Source organism: Nomascus leucogenys, chromosome 21, assembly GCF_006542625.1.
Source record: "Nomascus leucogenys isolate Asia chromosome 21, Asia_NLE_v1, whole genome shotgun sequence".
In the NCBI taxonomy this organism is placed as follows: Eukaryota; Metazoa; Chordata; class Mammalia; order Primates; family Hylobatidae; genus Nomascus; species Nomascus leucogenys.
Genome location: NC_044401.1, coordinates 77,097,746 through 77,117,723, shown reverse-complemented (window position 1 = coordinate 77,117,723; position 19,978 = coordinate 77,097,746). Strand labels below are relative to the sequence as shown.

Below are 19,978 nucleotides of genomic sequence, written 5' to 3'. Positions count from 1 at the left end.
AATTGAAAACAACTTAAATGTCCATCATTAGACAAATGAATAAACATGACATATTCATAAAAGGAAACACCATTCAGGAGTTAAAAGTGAATAAAGGGGTCTGTATATATCAACATAGATCTTAAAAATCTAATGTCTAGAAAAACACATTGCAAATCGATTGTTCATTATGATAACATCTATGGAATAAAAGTGCAAAATATTGCTGCATGCTATTTATTGAAAAATATATGTAACACATGTGCATAACAACATGGGTGAGAAAAAATACAAATTCATGACTTTGGGAGGAAAGGGAATAAAATTGGAGACAGACCTAAAAGGGAGCTCAGTTTCATCATCTTTTTTTTCATTTAAAAGATTCAGAAGCAAGTATGGAAAACATTAGTGTTTGTTCATGCTGGTGGTAGATATTGAGTGACTGTTATACAGCAAATGGACTCCCTGCCCCACACACATAGAAGCTAATACTATGGCACCAGCTTTTGAGAAAAGAAAGGCTTTATTACAAGGCTGGCCACCTAGGAGACAGGAGAAGGACTCAAATCAGTCTCCCTCACTTGGGAGTGCAAGTATTTGCCTGAGGCAAGTATTGAGGGGTTAGATGACAAGAGAATGGATTTACAAATGTTGGCTTGGCAAGGTCCAGTTGGAGGTCTTCAAATTTGACCACTTACAGTAAGGCATGTTGAGGCAGATTTTAGTCCCAGATCTTCCTGGCCAACACACCCCTTGCTTTGAAAGAGTGCCGGTGGTCATATTCCAACAGGTTCTGGTCATGTCCCATCTTCTTAGTTCCATGAGGAGGAATCATCGGTTCTCGATGTTCTTAGAGGTCAAAGCTGTTTCTGTTACACACGCCTGGGCTGTACCACTTGCAGTCTTGGCTCTGTTAATGCCTATAAGCCAATGCAACATTCTGTTACCAGCAGTGTAGGGCCAGTTTGGGCTGGTTTGGCAGTTACATAAAGTTTCACTTTATTTTGTTTTTAAATTATCACCTATAAATAACCCTTGTCTAAATATGAGAATAACATCAGAAAAATCCAAAGTGAGAGACATTCTCTAAAATACTTTACCAGTTCTCTTCAAAATGTCAAGGTCATTAAAAACAAGGAAAATCTGAGAAACTCGCAGTCTAAAGAGACATCATGAATAAATGTAATGTGGTATCTTGAGTAAGATTCTAAAACAGAAAAGGCACATTAGGTTAAAAACCAAGAAACTCAGAATAAATTATGAGCTGAAGTTCGTAATAACATATCAATGTTAGTTCGTTAGTTGTGTCAAATGTACCCTAGTAATGTCAAAAATAAAGGAAGCCGGGTGCAAGGTATATGGAAACTCTCTGTTATATTCTTGCAACTTTTCTGTAAATCTGAAGCTATTTTAAAATAAAGAGCTTATTTTTTTGAAAAAATCATCACCTACAGTTCAAAGAAAACATCTTGGTGGGGTGTCATGTAGGAAAATACTATTTTGAAGGTAGGCCAGTCTATACTGAAATCCTGGCCCCTCCACCCATGCCCATGACACCTTTGGAACTATTTCAGCTTCCATTTCCTCTTTTGTAAAATGAGAACAATCTCTACCTTGGAGAATGATTGAGACATTAAATAAGAATGCATAAAGCATTTAGCACATAGTAAAGGCTCAATAACAATTACTTATTGTTTCCATTTTACTGTAGTTATTGTATTATTATATATATATCAAATGTGTTTGTTTTGATTATTAGGTAAGAAAACCATAGTATCTTTAAACCTTGCTAATTAAAAAAAATAAACAAGCTTTGGTTTGCAATCACTCTGTTAGCACACACCAAAATGTACACAATATCAACAATCCCTTTGATAATATGGGGCACTTTGGAGGGTGGGGAGCTATTAGTAAGTTGTACTGGACTTTATTCTCTTTATTCTTAGGTGAATTTTCCTTACCACTCTTCATAAGTTCGGACCAAAATATCTTCATTACACCACTATTCAGTGAGAGGGAAGGACACAAATGAAAAGCTTCGTACAAAGGCAGTAATCTTTCCTTGACTAAATTAAGGAAGAGAAAGTACAACCCTTGTGTGTAAATTTTTTTAGCACAATGATCCTTCTTCCTAGTATACGTGCCCAATCCCGATCACATTAGATCCATCCTGTTAGCGGGGAGGAGGGGAAAGGGTGGTCTTCCTGCTGCCCTTACCTCTCTCCATTTTATCTTTAAAATGAAATATGGTGCCATCACAAAAATCCTGTTTTCACGGAATAGTGCATGACATGGAAAAATGCTCATGATATAAACATCAGGGAGGAAAAGCAGGATTAAACCCTATTTACAGAGTAATCCACATTTTGGGGGGAAATGAGCAAATATTCATGTGCAAAGAGAAAACACTGTAAGGATAAACTCTCCACCCAAAGAGTAGTCAACTGATTGGTGGTATACAGTAAACTTTATTCTGTATAGTTTTTGTGTTTTTCAGACAATAATAGACATTACTTAAAGAGACTGAAAAGAGATAGGGGAGGTATAGGTTAATTTGTTATTATGGGTATACATGCTACAAATGATTAATGGTAAACAATGATATGAAGGTGGTTTATAGTCTCAGGAGAAAACTCCTCATGTAGGAGTAAGATTCAAGGTGCTCTTCTCCAATAACAATATTAAGATACCATTTTTGAGCTCTCATTATAAGCACACTTCCAAGCTCTTGACAAGGACTATTTTCATTGAATTCTTAGGCTCTGGGATCTGCCTGCCTAGGTTCAAATTCAGTCTTCATCCGTTACTATCTGTGTGACCTTAGGCAGGTTACTTAATCTCTCTGAACCGCAGTATTCAAATATGTGAAACAGGGATAAAAATAACACTTATTCATGGAATTATTATAAATATTAAATGAACTTATGGAAATACTTTTTTTTTTTTTTTTTTAGTGAGACAAAGTCTCACTCTGTCACCCAGGCTGGAGTGCAGTGGCACAATCTCGGCTCACTGCAACCTCCGCCTCCCGGGTTCAAGTAATTCTCCTACCTCAGCCTCCTGAGTAGCTGGGATTACAGACATGCGCCACCACGCCCAGCTAATTTTTTTTTGCATTTTTAGTAGAAATGGGGTTTCACCATATTGGCCAGGCTGGTCTTGAACTCCTGACCTTGTGATCCACCCGCCTCGGCCTCCCAAAGTGCTGGAATTACAGGCATGAGCCACCATGCCTGGCCAGAAATACACTTTTAAAAATGTCCCAGCATATAATAAGTGTTCAACAAAAGTGTGCTATAAGTATGCCCATTACGTGGATGAAGATGGTAAGGCTTAGAGAAGCTGAGTCATTTTCCAAGGTTATGTGCCTGTAAGTGGGGAAGCATTCAAACCCTTGTCTTCTCAAACATTATTCTTTTAATCATTGTACCACAAATTACTTTCACTAATTAGGCACATGAAGCTCAAGACTCTGCACACAGTTGACTTGGGCTGGAACTGTAACCTGCATTCTTTCCCTACTTTATGTCAGCCACAAAGAAAGAATGTCAAATTAGAAAGGCAATCAGGTTTTATTCAGTGGCCAAAGAAGAGGAGCTCATGATCTAAAGGCACCTCTTCCCAGGCAATGGGGGGTGTGGGAGTTTTAAGGAGTTGAATGTAGGGGGAGGTATGCAGGCATGTATAGGGTGGAGTTCCAAGTGGTAAGTGCAATTCATGAACACGCTTCTCCATATATTGCATGTACACAAAATGGCAGTGATCTTCACTTAGCAGAGGGGATTTTAGTACAATAATGATGTGTTAATCATTCAAAGGTAACTAGAGGTCACCTCCTTTGGTCTGCACCAATTTCTCACTGGTCTTGACTTCCTCTGATAGGGGGTCACAAAGTTGCTTTTGGCATCCAGTCCATTTGGTTTCTTCAAGCTGTTGTGCCTATCAATAAAGAAACTAAAAGAAAAAAAAAACTGCTAAAGTTTTTCCACTGCAGGGCAGTTCTGGTGACAGAATTTCTTTTTTTTGTCTCAGCAAATAATTTAAGTTGCTTTGCGTTTGAATTCATCTTCAAAATTAATTTAAAAGAATTTTAAAATAACTCTTAAAACTATGTCGAGCCTTCTAGTTTTACCAGAATAAATATGCTTCTTGGGTATATCCATACTGACAGCCGCATTTCTTCAAGAAATGACATGACAGAAGAGTGTCCTCCTAAAATTCAAACTTGGAAGACCAACCGGTCTCAAGCTACTTGTTTGAAAGCATGAGCTGGCCATAAAATGGCAAGTTCTTTATCTTAAAAAAAAAAAAAAGGTATTACAAAGCCCCAAGGAGACAATAAAATGTAAAATAATCTGTTAACGTTGATTTTATTTATTGCTTTTTTTTTTTGAAAGCCAACACTAAGCTATATATTGATATACAAGACAAACTATTTCTTGGCATATTTCAACTTGTCTGAAAGTCAGTTACTTTGGTTACAGCTCAAAGGACAAGTTCTCAGTAAAGAATAAATAATGTATTCACAGTAATCATTTCCCTGGTGTATAAAGTATGTATCAACTAGGATGAGAGAGAGACTGGCCTTGGGAAGAAAAGTACATACTTAGAACAAGGGTCTCAGCAGACTTCTGTCCTTTGATGAACTCAGGATAGCTCAGGTGAGCCACAGGGAACCACTGCTCAGAAATCCAAAGGGCAGGGCCCTCACGCCCCAGCTCAGCCACTGGTTGTCTCTGAGGAGACGGAAGCTTCTTATTTAACCCTTCTTGGCCTTTGGTCTCCCTCCACAATGGAGGAGTGGGTGGAAATAAGGCAGTGGTTCTCCAAACTGGTAGATTCTGATTAATCCCCTAGAGGGGAGCTCAGAGCATACAGAGATTCTTGGGCTCAAACCCAGATCTACTGGATCAGAATCTCTGGATATGTGGCTTGAGAACCTGCATATTAAACAGGTTCATTAGCTCTTTCTCATACAGTTCTCCAAGTTCTCACCACACACTCTTGTTTAATAACAACTGGAGTAATGATTTCTTATTTCCAAGGTCCAAGCCAAGTATATTGTGGGAGAATAATGATTCCTTCAGTGCCTCTCAACTCCAGAACTGGAAACTGAATAAGTCAGTAATTACCTCTAAGCACTGGTTTTTTTAAAAATGTATTTTCTGTCTGCTCATTTAATTTCCTTATCTTTTTTATTGTCCTTATCTTTGAACCAACAATTTCATAGTTGGGAATTAAACGAATTGCAGCGTTGTTTACATGATATCTTCCATTTGTTGATTAACTACACTGTGTTCAGACACTAGACTGTTATGTATCATCTTGAGCATTAAAAATGAAATCTCAAAGAGTCATTATGATCATTTCACAGATTTTAAAAAGCAGGTGTATTGAGGCTAAGTTGTTGGCCAAAGCCACAGAATTCATGATCAGAAAATTCAGGATTTGAAATCATTGTTAGGAGATCAATAACATGTGCTGTTTATATTGTAGACTAATTAAATATCCCCAACTTGGGGAAATATTATTGTATGTTCACTGTATGAAACATAAGATAGCTATTAAAAGCATGATTTACAGTATGAACATGACTAGGTCAACTACATGTATGCGTGTTTTATCAACTATTGCTGCATAATAAATCATGTAAAACTCAATGCTTAAAATAACAGGCATTTATTGTTGCTCATTTGTCTATGGGAAAACAAGTGGTTCTGCTGATCAGCTGGGCTTGTTGGGTGTCAGCATTTGGGTCAGCTGACTTCTGTCCTTTGATGAACTCAGGATAGCTCAGGTGAGCCACAGGGAACCACTGCTCAGAAATCCAGTGGTTCTGACTGGTCTAGGTTAGGACAGACAGCCTTGCTGACGTGTCTAGTGGCCAACTGGCTATTGGCTGGAGCAACGGGATGATAGATCACGTGTCTCTTCAGTGTCATCCAGCAGGCTAGCCTAGGCTTATTCCCATGATGACTTGGAAAGTTCCAAGAGAGTGGGGACTGCAAGGCAGCTTGAGACCTAGGCTCAGAATGTGCACGATTTCACTTCTGCCGTATGCTGTTGGCCAGAGAAAGATATGAGGTGACTCCAGATTCAAGGAGTGAGAAAATCAACTCTATTTCTTGCATAAGAAAAGCCACAAAGTCACATAGAATGAGTGTGGACACAGGAAAAGGAATAATAGGGTCATTTTGTTCAATCAATATGCTACACACATGAACAAGAACTGGAAGGCATACGGAAGATGCAGAGAACTGACGTGTTGGCAAGTTAGGACTGTGAAAGATGTTTCTTTTTTCTTCGTATCTTTATTATTTCACATAGGTGGTTATAATCCTGTCAGTGTAACAAACAATGTTTGAGAGCAAAAAACAGTAAGAGGAGCCATAGCAAGCATAAGATCAACAACTACATTACTATGCTGAAAGGATTGCATCAATAATTTGCATATCATAAACCAATATAGCCTTCTTCTCTGTAGAGCATGTAGGTGGGTAACAATGGAAAGAGCCTCAAACTACTAAAGTTAAATAGGTCTCCAAAATATATCCAATGGCTGTGGATCTCAAGTAGAATTTAGTCATGAGATACCCAATTATTCTTAGCAATTCTGCTCACTCTGTATATTACCAGGACTGGCACCATCTTAGGACTGCAACATTTTAGCAATCTTTGGAATCCCTAGGGAACAATTCTTCCTTAATAGACATGATTTCTGATAGTCAAAGTTTTGTCATTTAAGAACCAAACTTTCAGGTTGTTTTAAAAAAGACTAACTATTTTAAGTAGAAATTATTAGTTAAATGTATAACTTGTTGACATCCTTGTGTTTTAAAATAGAGTTGATGGAAAACATTTTAACAGTTTTTTGACAACATTGTTCTTTGCCAGAATGCAACCACATCCTCAGAACCTCTGAAGCAGAGCAGGGTTTCTTTGCCCTTACATAAAATATTCTGAGAATGCCATGCTTTCAAGTTCTTCTTTATGCTCCTTCATTGTTTTTGTGCTCTCTCTTGTTCCCATGGGGCTCTAAGTGTGCCTTCTTCTGACAGTTTGTTCCGTTTTACTTGGCTTCTTCTAACATGCTGTCAACTTAGAAAAACCAACCTTATTAGGACTATTTGTCAAGGAAGAGGAATTAGGCTCTGGGTAAGGACCAGGGAGCCTCTCATCTGAGCAGGGTACATGGTTATTAGTGTATGAAAGGCTTGGTGACATATCCTTTGTCTGATTTTTTTTTCGTGGTTCTTGCCTGTATCAAAACATAGACAAGAGCTAGGCTGTTGGGAATCTGAAACTTTGACACATTGCCAGATGTGAGGGAGGTACAGATATGCATGACCTGAGTGAATAAATAAAATGCATCCAATGTGGACTAATTGTACTTAGGACATTAAATATTCCATAACCTTATTTTGTCAAAGGTCAGTTTTTCAAATAAATTAAAGACTTTTTCAAAGCATTAACATATCTTTACATTTTATTTTAGGGTATAAGTGAGTTTGTTCATTCCACAGTTTCATTCATTCACTCCTACACTGAGAATACACACACACACACACACACACACACACACACAAAACCTTATCCTCATGGAAATTGTGTTCTTGTTTGGAAGATAGAAATAGGTGTACATAATTGTGAAGTCTTAAGACAAGTAGTATAACTGAAACAGATTAGCCAGTGTGGAAGTACAGAAGATGGAGGAAGAAAAGCACCTCCTAGACTTTTGCATCCCTGTAAAATGTGGTTGATAATATCCAACCAACAGATGTTTTCTTGAGGATTTATTATGACACAGAGTGAGGCCATATGTACTCAAAAAAGTGTATTATATAGACGATGTGGAAGGCAATCTACACTAACAGAAAATATAACACTGTGCTATCTGAGAGACGTAGCTTCAGAGCTTATTTTCATCACTTATTTGTTGGATTTTTGCTTAGCTCCATTTTTTTTTCTTTCTGAAGAATGGGGATAACTTCTACCTTTCAGTGCTGATGGGAGAATAAAATAAAATGACACAAGTAAAGTGTCACAGGCAGTAGCTGGAAGAGTAAGTGTTCCATGAATATCAGCTTCTTTCCTCTTTTCCTCTTCACAGAGGGGGTGACAACCAAGCTGGGTTTTGAAGGATGAGTAGGAGTTCACAAACCTAATCATGAATCCCCCACAGGGAAAGTGGCCTTTCCGCAGACTGAGATATGGACATTTGCTTCTAAAACCGGAAGATGATTTGTGAAGCTGTTGCTTCCTGGGCAGCAGAGCCAACAACACTTCTCTATTTCTTTATCTGTATTTAATGTTGGCTCATTAACCTAGTGGACTTATAAACTCACTGGTGCTACCTCACTAATAAGATATATTTGAGGTCTCATTTCAATCTAATAGTGATGTGGAATTTGCCCTGATAGGAAGGACAGAGAAGAAAACACTAGAAATCAATAGCATTGAATGACCTAACAGAATTTTGAAAATGTGCAAGGGGAAGTGAAATATTTCTTCCACAATCAAGTGCCCAGGTATTGAAGTTAAGGCGGGTGTTACAAGTAAGAAGCTTGAGATCTCATTGTTTAGATTAGGTCTGTCCATTCATTCAATGGTTATATATTTATCACCTCTCACTTGCAAAATATTGGGTTAAAAGAAGAGACAAACATGAAGATGGCTAACTGTGACACAGGATGAAATAAGGGTTATACATGAGACAAAACTAAAAAGGATGGAAGTGGTAATTTATCTGGTCTTTTGAAGGAAAAGCAGAGTCATGGTTGGCCAAGAAGAGAAGCAAAGCATTCTATGTGGAGAGAACAGCATAAACCAAGGGCAGAGGCTTGAAAGCACGTGGCTACAAAGAAAAGAAAAAGTGTGAACTGTTACACAGATCATCAAGCCCATTAAAAACAAAACCAATAAACAAAAAGAAAAAAGAATCACTGAGAAGTACAGCCAGAACCAACACAATCTTTCCGTGGAGGCCTCATTTAAAAAAAGTCATAGTTTCCCTTTTCTTTTTTTTTTCTTCCCTGTTCGTGACTTAGACCTTTCCAAAGCACCTGTATGCATTGCAGCAGGCACTGTTAAGGCCATGCACCTAAACCTGCAGAACTCACCACACAGGCCTTCAGCATTCTATCTGTAGGCCAGTTCTCTCTAACTGAGGGCTTCAGGCTGTGAAGAGGGATAGCCCAGACAGGCAGGGAATTTGATGCTTGCAGGAGCCAATAAGAGAAAGGAGTTGGAGGATAAATTCACCTGCTTCCTGCACTTCCTATAATACCTCTGAAGCATGTTCATACTATCTTCCAGAGCACCCCAGTGAGGTAGCCCCAGTTGCCTACCACAGGCACCTGCTCATGGATGCATTCTTTATCAGCTCCCTTCATTTCCCTGTCTCAATTCCCCACTCTCTTTTCTGGAATCATCTCCCAAATAAACTACTTGCATTTATGTCCTTGTCTCTCAGGAGGCCATTCTCCAGGAGGGGCAACCCCAAGACAGCATTGTTTAAGCCTTCTGCTGGTACGCAGGGCAGCAGTGTTGATGAGCTGACATGGAAAAGATTAGGGATGGTTTGAGGTAGACAGCAGAATCAAAGCTGATTTTAAGAAATGGTTCTAGGAGTATTTCCGTGTGCTTTTGACTTTAATTTTTTTAAATTTAATTGTATTTTAAGGAGGATTAAATGAGTTAATTCCTATGAATTGCTTAGGAAAGGGCCCGGCACATACATTTCAACATTGTCATTGCTCTTACTGTTTTTAGATTAGCCCCTCCTCTTGTTCTGGTGTGTGGCAGCATGCTCCCTGAAAGTGGCAGACCCAGACAAGAAAGAGGTAGGAGAAGGAGAGATGGGCCTGAGGCCTCACTGATCTTGTTTCCACACTGTGGAGCTGATGCCTGCAGGCAGCTTCTCTCACCTTTGGTGAGACTCCCCTTCCTACTCAGAGCTTGTGTTGAACATGGAACTCACCTTGTATGACAAGTTATGGTGGCCTTGTTCATGATCATTCAATGTAATCACTGACTTCATGTGCTGTACAAAGATTCCCTGTCAAGTTCCCTGTGGGAAAAGGGAGCTGTGGGAGTTGGTAATTCCAGATTTCTAAGTACTCTACCCTCCTGGCTTCTGACTCAGGAGGTCTGGGTTTGGAATTGATAATCCATGTTCTTTTATAAGCTGCTCAGGTGATTCTGATGGGCAGCCAAATCTGAGAACCACATTGCTACGTGGCTTTGTTCCCCAGGATCCATATCACAGAGCATTGTGTGTTATAACAGAAAGGGTGGAAGTTTTTTCTGAACAGGGTCTAGGGCTGACTTTCCTTTTCTAACTAGTGTCAGAACAAGTGGCGCTACAGCCCCTTACAGGGAGTTTTTGTCTCTACACTTTCAGCAAAATGAGAGGAAAAGTGTTGCTCCTAGAGTCGAGATAAGTGACATTCTGGAAATATCAGAATGTCCTGTTCTTCAGACTGACTCTCTTAATTTGTATCATTTAAAGACTTGGGGATGGTGTCAGAAGGAACTAACATTTTAAGGAAGACATTGGTAAGACATTCTATTTTAAAAATAGAGGCACAGCTGAAGAAAGAAAACTGGTTTTTCTCTGTGTGAGAATGAACAGTTCACATGGCATTTTGGACTGTTCTAAACAGGCCTGCAGTAATACATAATCAACTATTGGAGGAAAGATAGTTTTGTCTTATATTTATGGAGGGGACACTGAACACAGAAACTAAGAATAACTGTACTTAGTACTGCACGCTTCGCTTCTCAAAGTACTTTCACATGAGCTGCTTCATGGTGGCTTCACCACTGCCCCATGGAATACCAGGGCTGCAGCACCTCCCCTTGCAGCCCTGAATCCGAGGCTTTGGGAAGATGTAAATTAGAAATATAAGAAGCCTCACCCAGATAGGAGGGATTTTTTGGTTAATAAAATTGTAGAAATTTTGCCAGCTAAATGGATTACCCTCATACCATAGGGATGCAGAAACACCTCGGGCGTAAGACATACTCATCAAAAGAGAGAGGTTTTTACAAATATTTTATAAGCACTCCAATTAAAATAATGCCCCACATCCCTTTAGACCAACTCCGTTCCTTTGCTGCAGGGCATCATCACCACACACATTCCTAAGACTGGAGGGGCAGAAGCTGGGAGCAGAGTGGGGAGAATGCTTTCAGATGGAATCCTAATCAAGCAGATCATGACTAGGCTCTTTGGAGCTCCATGAAAACACTCAAATGTTATACACTCTATGTTTCATAAACTACATGGGGAGAAACAGACTTTCATCCTCTTTCCTACCCACGCCTTATTTTATTAAGAGCTGTAATTTGGTCTGGGTTCTGGAGGCATATTGGTTTAGCAGGGGTTTTTTAACTCAATTTGTTGAAAAGGAAAGAAAAACCAGAAAGCCATTTTGTAAGTGTTTGATTGTGAAATGTATCTTGCCTGTAGCTTTAGCAGAGAGAATACATTTCACTTGTGTCATTGTAATTTCCATCAGCCTCAGCTATGTATTATTTATATATGTCAGCACTGTTATTCCCATTTTACAGGTGAAGAAACGGAAGTTTGGAAAGGCTAAGAGAGTCTCATCAATACACGCAGTTGGCTATGACACCCCCACTTCATGGGGAAATGATCAGCAAAAAAGTCACGTACCTCTTGATTGAATTTACTATTCATATCTCAGTGTACTGGGCAAGATTATTGAAAATGGTTTCCATGTTTTTCTTCTTTCACTCTTATTACACTACCAACAAGATTCTTGTAAAAACTGGACCTCGGGGATTCTTTCTGATATAAAGTCTTAATCCTTAATCATAGCAACAACTATTCGTCTACTGGTTCCATACCAGGCTTTAAGAAATGTGTGTTAGGAACAGCCAAACTCCTAAGCCATCAATTCGCTGATAGAGCTCTCCCTGTTATAAAAAATAATAGAAGGAAAACAAACAGATGTATTTCTGCTATTTTTGACTAGAATTATGAAAATAGGCATCAGAAAAGTCATTTATTTTCTCTTCTTTAATAATAAGCAAAGACTTATTTAGTGCCTACTATGAACAATGTAATATTCCGTGCTATGCAAGACTGCAGAAAGAGTGAATCTACTGTTGAGCAGTTTATGGTGGGACCACTTTTAATCCCCTGTACCAGGAGAGTAGATATAATCACCAGAAATTATGCAACTGAAATACAACATTGTTTTAACCTCTAAACAACTGTCAGAGAGGAAAGGCCCATCTCCCACCTTGTATACGCTAAACTTGCGCACATTCGCAAGACTGGGTAATGTGGAGATTTATAACCTGGGCTTTGGAAACAGACAACCCAGGTTCAAGCCTTTGTTCAAATACTTACTATCTAGGCAGACTTCGGCAACTTACCGAACCGCACTAAACCTTCTCGTTTTTGTTTGTAAAATGGTGATAACAATAGATTCTAGTAGATCAGGTTCAATGATAATCAAATGGCATAATCCATGAACAGCGCTTAGGCTAATACCCAGAAATAAATATTAGCACCATTATTGGAATTAGGTCCATGATAGGAAATCACAACTGCCAAACTTCTCCATTACGTCAGTGGTTCTCCACAGTTTTTCATTTCAGATCTAAAACACTTTGTTCAAATGCAATCCTGTTCAGAAACCTGAGATATAGAGAAAACAGCGGAGTGGGCTGGTTGAAGCAGAGAAGGGATGTGGAACCCTGGTTCCTTTGGCTGCCCCTAGCACACCGTCCCATCTTCATGGTGTGCCCTGGAGCATCTCCATAGAATTCCTGGCATTCAGCTTAAAAAACTAAGCTATTAAATATTATGCCTGTAATTACATTGTAGGCTGAGATGATTTGGTTATTTGAATGTACCGTCTATATTCTCACATATACACAAATTTCACCAAAATATTTGATGGTTGTATTTTACTTTTTGAACATTGAAAGTCTAGGCCAATATGTTCATATACTTACCTTTATAATTAAGAAATATGTCACAGTAATTCAGTATTATGTATTCACTCATATAACAATGTGTATTGAGCATTATTTATATACCAGGACGTAAGTTCCTGGCTTGCACAGTAACTCAGAAAGATTCTAAGTTCCTTTCAGCAGGGACCAAGTTTACCTGTTTCACCACTGTATCCACAGAGTGATACAGCGCATGGCATGTGTATGGCATATAACACATATGCCATAAACAATTGCACAACTGAAATTTTTAGGCGAATAAATGGTTGCCCTTTTACTTTAGAAGATTAACAACTTTCTCATGGATTTAAGAATTGTTGTTTCCTATTGAGGATGTGAGCCCCCAGGTGAGTTTTTTTTATTATTATACTTTAAGTTTTAGGGTACATGTGCACAACGTGCAGGTTTGTTACATATATATACATGTGCCATGCTGGTGTGCTGCACCCATTAACTCGTTATTTAATATTAGGTATATCTCCTAATGCTATCCCTACCCCCTCCCCCCACAACAGGCCCCAGCGTGTGATGTTCCCCTTCCTGTGTCCATGTGTTCTCATTGTTTAATTCCCACCTATGAGTGAGAACATGCGGTGTTTGGTTTTTTGTCCTTGCAATAGTTTGCTGAGAATGATGGTTTTAGCTGTGATATGTAAAACCTGAGTTGCCTTGTCTCCTGAGTCAAAGTCTTTTTGGGATATTTAGGGAGTTTCTAAAGGGACTCATCCTCTCCATTGGCTTGAAATATTTAATTAGGACAGAAATGAAAGCACTTAATAGATCTGGAATTATTGCCTGAGATCCAGGGCCTGTGGATGGGCATCCAGGAATCCATGGACAGCCCTCCAGCAAGCATCAAAAAGAAGCAACTCTTCATGGACCTGATCAATAGACTGAGTGGATTGACCCATGTACTCTGAATACTCAGAAATGCCAGTAGTTTCAACAAATCTTTCTTTGCTTCAAGCCATGTGCCTCAGTGGCGTTTCCATACTCCCTGATAGTCCAGCAGGGAAAGACTGTCAAATCTTTCTCAACAGGGTAGGGGCTTTCCTTTTCCTTTTCCTTTCCTTTCTTTCTTTTGGAGACTGAATCTTGCTCTGTTGCCCGGGCTGAAGTGCAGTGGCACAATCTCAGCTCACTGCAACCTCCGCCTCCCAGGTTCAAGCAATTCTCCTGCCTCAGCCTCCTGAGTAGCTGGGATTACAGGCACCTGCCACTACACCTGGCTAATTTCTGTATTTTTAGTAGAGATGGGGTTTCATCGTGTTAGCCAGGCTGGTCTCAAACTCCTGACCTCAAGTTATCTGCCCACCTCGGCTTCCCAGAGTGCTGGGATTACGGGCATGAGCCACCGTGCCTGGTCCCTTTTCTTTCTAAAACATGAAGAGCTCTTTTCTCTAGAGACAAAATAAAAGAGCATGTAGTATTATCTCTATCAAACAAACAGGCTGGCCAAGGGTGTCACTCTCATCCTTATTACTGTTCGATGTTAAATGCTTGGTATGCACTTAACACCTTGTATGCATTCGCTTACAAGCACCCAATTTTATCGGCTAGGGCAAGTGACAACACCACATAAGGAGTAATATACAGAGCTGGAACTAGAATCCACCTGTCTGTGTTAGTCAGGTTTCAGGCAGGAAATAGCTGGCACACTCAAACAGAGTGATTGAGGGGAGTTTTTTGAAGGGGCAAATTGAAAAGAGGTAAACAAGCTTTAAGCAAAAAAGAAAAGGGAAGGAAGGAAGGAGAGACAGAGAAAGAAGAGTGGGAGAGAGAAAGAAAGAAGAAAGGAAAAAGGGAAGGAGGGAAGGAAGGAAGGAAGGAAGGAAGGAGGAAGGAAGGAAGGAAGGGAGGAAGGAAGGGGAGGGAGGGAGGGAGGGAGAGAAAGAAAGAAAAAGAAGGAAAGAAAGAAAGAGACAGAAGCCGTATGGATGGAGAGGGCAACCTCACAGCACCTGTGGCTTTCGCTAGAGGAACATAGCCAACTTCAGAACCCATCGGGGTCTAAGAGAATAAATACCCTGACCCCAGTCTCCTCTCACCCTCTAATTTCCTGGCAGTGTTTCTTATTATTAGCACCTCCCATTAGGATACCTCAAAGAAAGGGAGCTTATTGATGGGGTCCATTAGTTCAGCCTGCTGGGACACAGATTAGGCAGGAGAGTGACTCTAGAGAGACAAACAAAAGCTCTCCAGCACAATGTCTGCCTAAAGGGGAGCATGCTTAACCATATATATTCTGTCTCCAAATAATTCTATTTATCCCTCATTCAGCAAATAGCCATTGCTTGGCCACTCTGTGCTGGGCACTTTGCTTTGGGCTGAGGATACAGAGATAAGTATGATACTGTGTCTTTGAAGAGCTTAGACTCATGGTCTTCAGAAAATATGTCTTGCACATTTTTACCTGCTATTTTAACTACCATTTTCTCTCCTTTTATCTCCCAAGCATGACTACATTTCCACCCAAATATCACAATTTTGTCACTCTTGTTCCACTATATTCCTTAGCTTTTCTTGCATCCACAACTTTTCCCTCTACTTTCAGCTTCAGGGTAGAAATTTTTTAATAAAATTATGTTTTATTGTTATATAGATGAGTGCTTGCTATGTTGCCTAGGCTGGTCTCGAACTCCCGGCCTTGCCTACCTTGTGCTCCAGGACCACATGCCTGAGCTACTGCACCTCCCAGTTTCAGCGTAGAATTCTTTCAGACAGACTTGAAGCCTACTGAGGAAAGCTAATGATCTAATAAATGTTCGAGTGATATTAATATTATTTTATCCCATTTGTATTTGAAAAAGAATAGAGAGTGTTGGAGAAAACAACTTTCTCTTACAAGGAAAATAAAAGATAAGAGGCCTAGAAAGTTCTGCCCTGATTCTATATACCTGCTCACATGACAGTAAATTGCATTTTACCCATGCTAGGAGCTGTGCTCAGTCAGAGAAAGGAAGGCACCATTAAAGATTTCAAGGTTGTTCCATAAGTGAATTGGATGTAAGTGCTCTCACTGCTATAGCTTGAAAGAGCTGAAATTGCTCCTGAAGCAAAATGGAAGAGGCTTGGCTAACTCTCTTGGTCATTTATTAGTATGGCCAAAGTAGCCTTATCTTTGATTACCTCCTTTCTCCCACTGCAATGAAGAAATCCTCTGGCTCTGGAATTCTCCTCTCTGTGTTTGCTAAATGCTTAGAAAGCTAGGCCTTCCACTGGCCAGCAGACAGGCCTGAAAGGACCCCTTTTGAGAGGCCAGATGTTTAGAAATAGAAGCTATAAGGGAAAGGAACTGTTGCATTTACCAGAAGGTGTGTCCACCAAAGGGGAGAGAAGCTTTTCCATTCAGAGGAAAAAAAATTCTTTTGAAGTTGTCTGAAGGCCATTGTTCAACTGAAAGATCACAGTTGAAGCTCTGACCATATTAGAAATTAGCATTGCTAATGAGGTTTTCAGAGAATCACAGATTATTTTAATCTACTTAACCTTCTCTATAAATACTTGACTTAGAAAACATTGTACTTCTATTTCTGATAATCTAATAATGGATAAATGTTATTTTAAAGGCAGTAGCAACAATGTGAATATCATTTTTCGAACAAGAACTATCAAACATTGGCATATTGCTTTATTTTTGTCAGTTCCAATTCTATGATAGAGAGTGGTAGCCGACTGTCTGAGCTATCTGAGAAATTGGAAGGTTAGGACAGTCTAAGTGGCTAGCTGACAAGATTATTTCTCTAATGACAAATATATGGGCAAGTATCAAAAAATCATCTGCTCTATGTGGGCCTAGATGAACAAAACCCTGGGAACCCAAGCTTCTAAAAAACACAACTGATCAGTATGGTTTACAAAAGGAGCTTTCCACCGTCTTCTACATGGCTTCCAATTAAATCAATATGACACTGAAATTTGCAACCCTTCCAGAATGTTCTTTGAATGAAGAAGTAAAAATAATCTATATCTGCTATTATGAATGAATCAATTGCCCTTATTCATCTGTTCTGCATTTCAAGGCTAAACTCCTTTGAAAAAATTAGGTTTCTTTATCACCATCTCAAACCTAAATTGCTCTCATGCTGATTCACTGATTTCATCATTCATTCATTTATCCACCAAGTCTTTATTGAACACCTACTATATGGCAGGTACTCTCTGAAACACCAAGGATACGGTATTAAGCAAAACAAACAAGTTTCCTGCTTTTGTGGATGTCTTAGTACATGGAGATAGTCAATAATAAATGAACAAATAGATAAGCAAGAAGGTATCAGGCAATAAAGTGCAAAAATTAGAAAGAGGAATTACTGGAGAAAGTGAAAGATGTTTTTAAGTTAGGTGGTTGGGGAAGAAAGACCCTCTAAGAAACAGAAAGTAGAACAATTGAATGGCAAAGGAAGAGAGGGCAGGAAAAGATCTGAGGAAAGTATGTTCCAAGCAGACAGAAGAGCTGGCGCAAAGGCATAGAAGGTGAATGTGGCTGAAGAGTAGGAAAGGAGAGGGTTGAAATTAAATAAAATGAAAGGATAGGTGAGAGGTAGACTGCATAACACTTTAAAGGCATGGGAAAGGGTTTGGGTTTTACTTACTATAAACTTACTGGACAACTATTTAAGAACTTTTCTCAAATGAGTGATATGATCTAATTTATGCTTCAAATGGCTCAACATGGGTAATAGAGATTTCTAGGGGTAAGAGTGAAAGCAGTGAGACCTAAAGGGAGCCTGTTGCAGTGGTCCACAGAGAGGTGATCGAAGGGTGGTAGCAGGGGAGACTTAGAAAATGTTAATGCTCTATCTGGAAAAAAAATATGAGGCAGGAAGAGCTAACCCAACCAGCAGATTCGAATCTGCCTGTTAGTCTTAGAACCTTATTTAGTGAAAGTTGACCCAGAAAGCCCTTTAGAGATAATTCAGTAGAAACCCTTCAATTTAAACTTGAGAAAAACAGAGACGTGGACAAATTCTGGGACACACCCAGGGTCACAGAGCAAACCGCTAGCAACCCCAAGACTGAGCCTCATACCTCCTATCTTCCCAAATGTTAAAGTGCCCAAGTCCATACAGAAGCCAGCAGGGCCTGAGCGTGGATCTCTTGGGCTCTTTCTACACCAGCAAGTTCCAATCTCTGGTGCAAATCTGCATAATGGGGACAGCTGAGAAGTTACTGCAGGATCCATGCATCCAAATGTGGATTTGTCGTACCCTGTACACTGAATAAATAAAAGTATAAGTGCCATCGTGTGGCATCCCAAGCAGACTGGTTAATAGCTTAGACAATGGCATAGAATTAGGCTCAAATTTTAGCTTTACCAGGTATGACTGTGTACTTTCAGATAAGTTACTTAACTCTTTGGGTCTTGGTTTTTTCACCTATACTCTGGAATAAAAATTGTAACTCGTAGTTTTGTAAGGTTCAAATAAAACGATATACCAAAAACACCCACTTAGAATAGCACCGGCAAGGAGTAAATATTCAAGAAATGTTCACTATTATTATGTAGAAGACAGAACTTTTTTCCTTTTACTTGCAATGGGGCTCTTAATATTCAGAGCCAATGAGAATTACTCACTGGCCTCCATGAAGAAACAGTTAAGTATGGTTCTACCCTACAGGTGCATTGCTGGAAACTGCCGCCTCTTCGACCCTCCTCTAACTCTGCCCCTTATCAGCCACCTGGAGGAACTGTGGCCTTCAGCACAGGGACACTATTCTTTCAGTCAATCCTTCATTTATTTATTCTGTAAATGTTTACTGAGTGCTCACTGAAATGCCTGGTGATTCCAAGCCTTTATTTCCCTGCTTCAGCTGTGTTCACTTGCTTAATTTACTCCCCTGAGTAACTCCTCTCATTGAAGGGCAGAGATTTGTCAATAAGCAGGTGAGGGGTGGCCACAGGGGAGTGGGGAGGAAAAGGTTCCTATCAGAATTTCAAAGGGGCCATGGGGCATATACAGTCTGAAGAATTGGTAAGCACCCCCAAAAGCTCAGGCATAGGCAACGAGCCGATTGAAAGAGACGGAGGAGAAAGGGAGCTGGACTCCCTGAGCCCAGTTTGCAGGTGTATAGTGTAGGTAAGCACTGCCTTGCCCATTGTTCATTTCTTCCCCAAGCCTTCCCACTCACAGCTCTATGATGTATAAGTGTAGCCATTTTACAAAGGGGAAACTAAGGCTTAGACGCAGGCCACATGACTAGTAAGTGGGAGACCAGGACTAGAACCCAAGTTGCCTGAATCCTCATTATGGTTTTTTGGTTGGTTGGTTTGGTCACCCAACCTCCCCCTATCCACCAAGTTGTTACTGTGTGTATAAGAAAAGGAAGAAAGGGAGTAAGAGAGATGACGGTGGTGGCTATGATATGGTAGTGATAGTGAGTGTGTGTGTGTGTGTGTGCACGCATGAAAGAGAGAGAGAAGGAGAGAGAGAGAGAGATACAAAGAGACAGAGATAGGAAGGAAAGTGAGAGAGAGAGAGACAGAGAGAGGGACCTCAGAAAAAGACTTCAGACGACTCCAAATTAATATGTACAAAAAATGTGGCCAGCCTATGTGCATTTCAACATTCCTGCACTGAGTGGGGACCCAAAGTAGGGGGCAGGAAGGAGAGGCAGACAGACTTCCTCTCCCTGTGCTGTGGTATCTGCCTGGGGGAAGAATTGTCCCGGATGCCAGTGTGAGAACATGCCACCTGTGGCAGCCTCTCCAAGAATTTGATACAAATGCCCCCAACACACGTTGCCTCAAGGTGCTGTGATTTCGGCCCTGAGAAATAGTCGAGCTGAACTCCTTCCTACAGAGGTTTATTTGAAGAAAAAAGCAGATCCAGATCGCACTTAAGCCTCTGAAACCATTTTCATTTTGAGATTTTGCAGGAGACATCTTTAAGTAACACTCCTGTGACGAGTCAGCAACCAAGTTGTAATCTGTCCCTTCTACAGTTGCCAGAGCCTTAAAAGCCTGTCTTCCAGTACATCACCTTAATGATTATTTATGGGCAGT

The 19,978-nt window shown here is 40.0% G+C and overlaps 1 protein-coding gene across 1 annotated transcript in view; it reads left to right on the top strand.

The window, feature by feature from the left end:
* The window catches only part of SYNPR (synaptoporin), a 340,637-nt gene that overhangs the window by 148,388 nt on the left and 172,271 nt on the right, over nt 1-19,978 (top strand). The gene's annotated exons all lie outside the window — the stretch shown is intronic.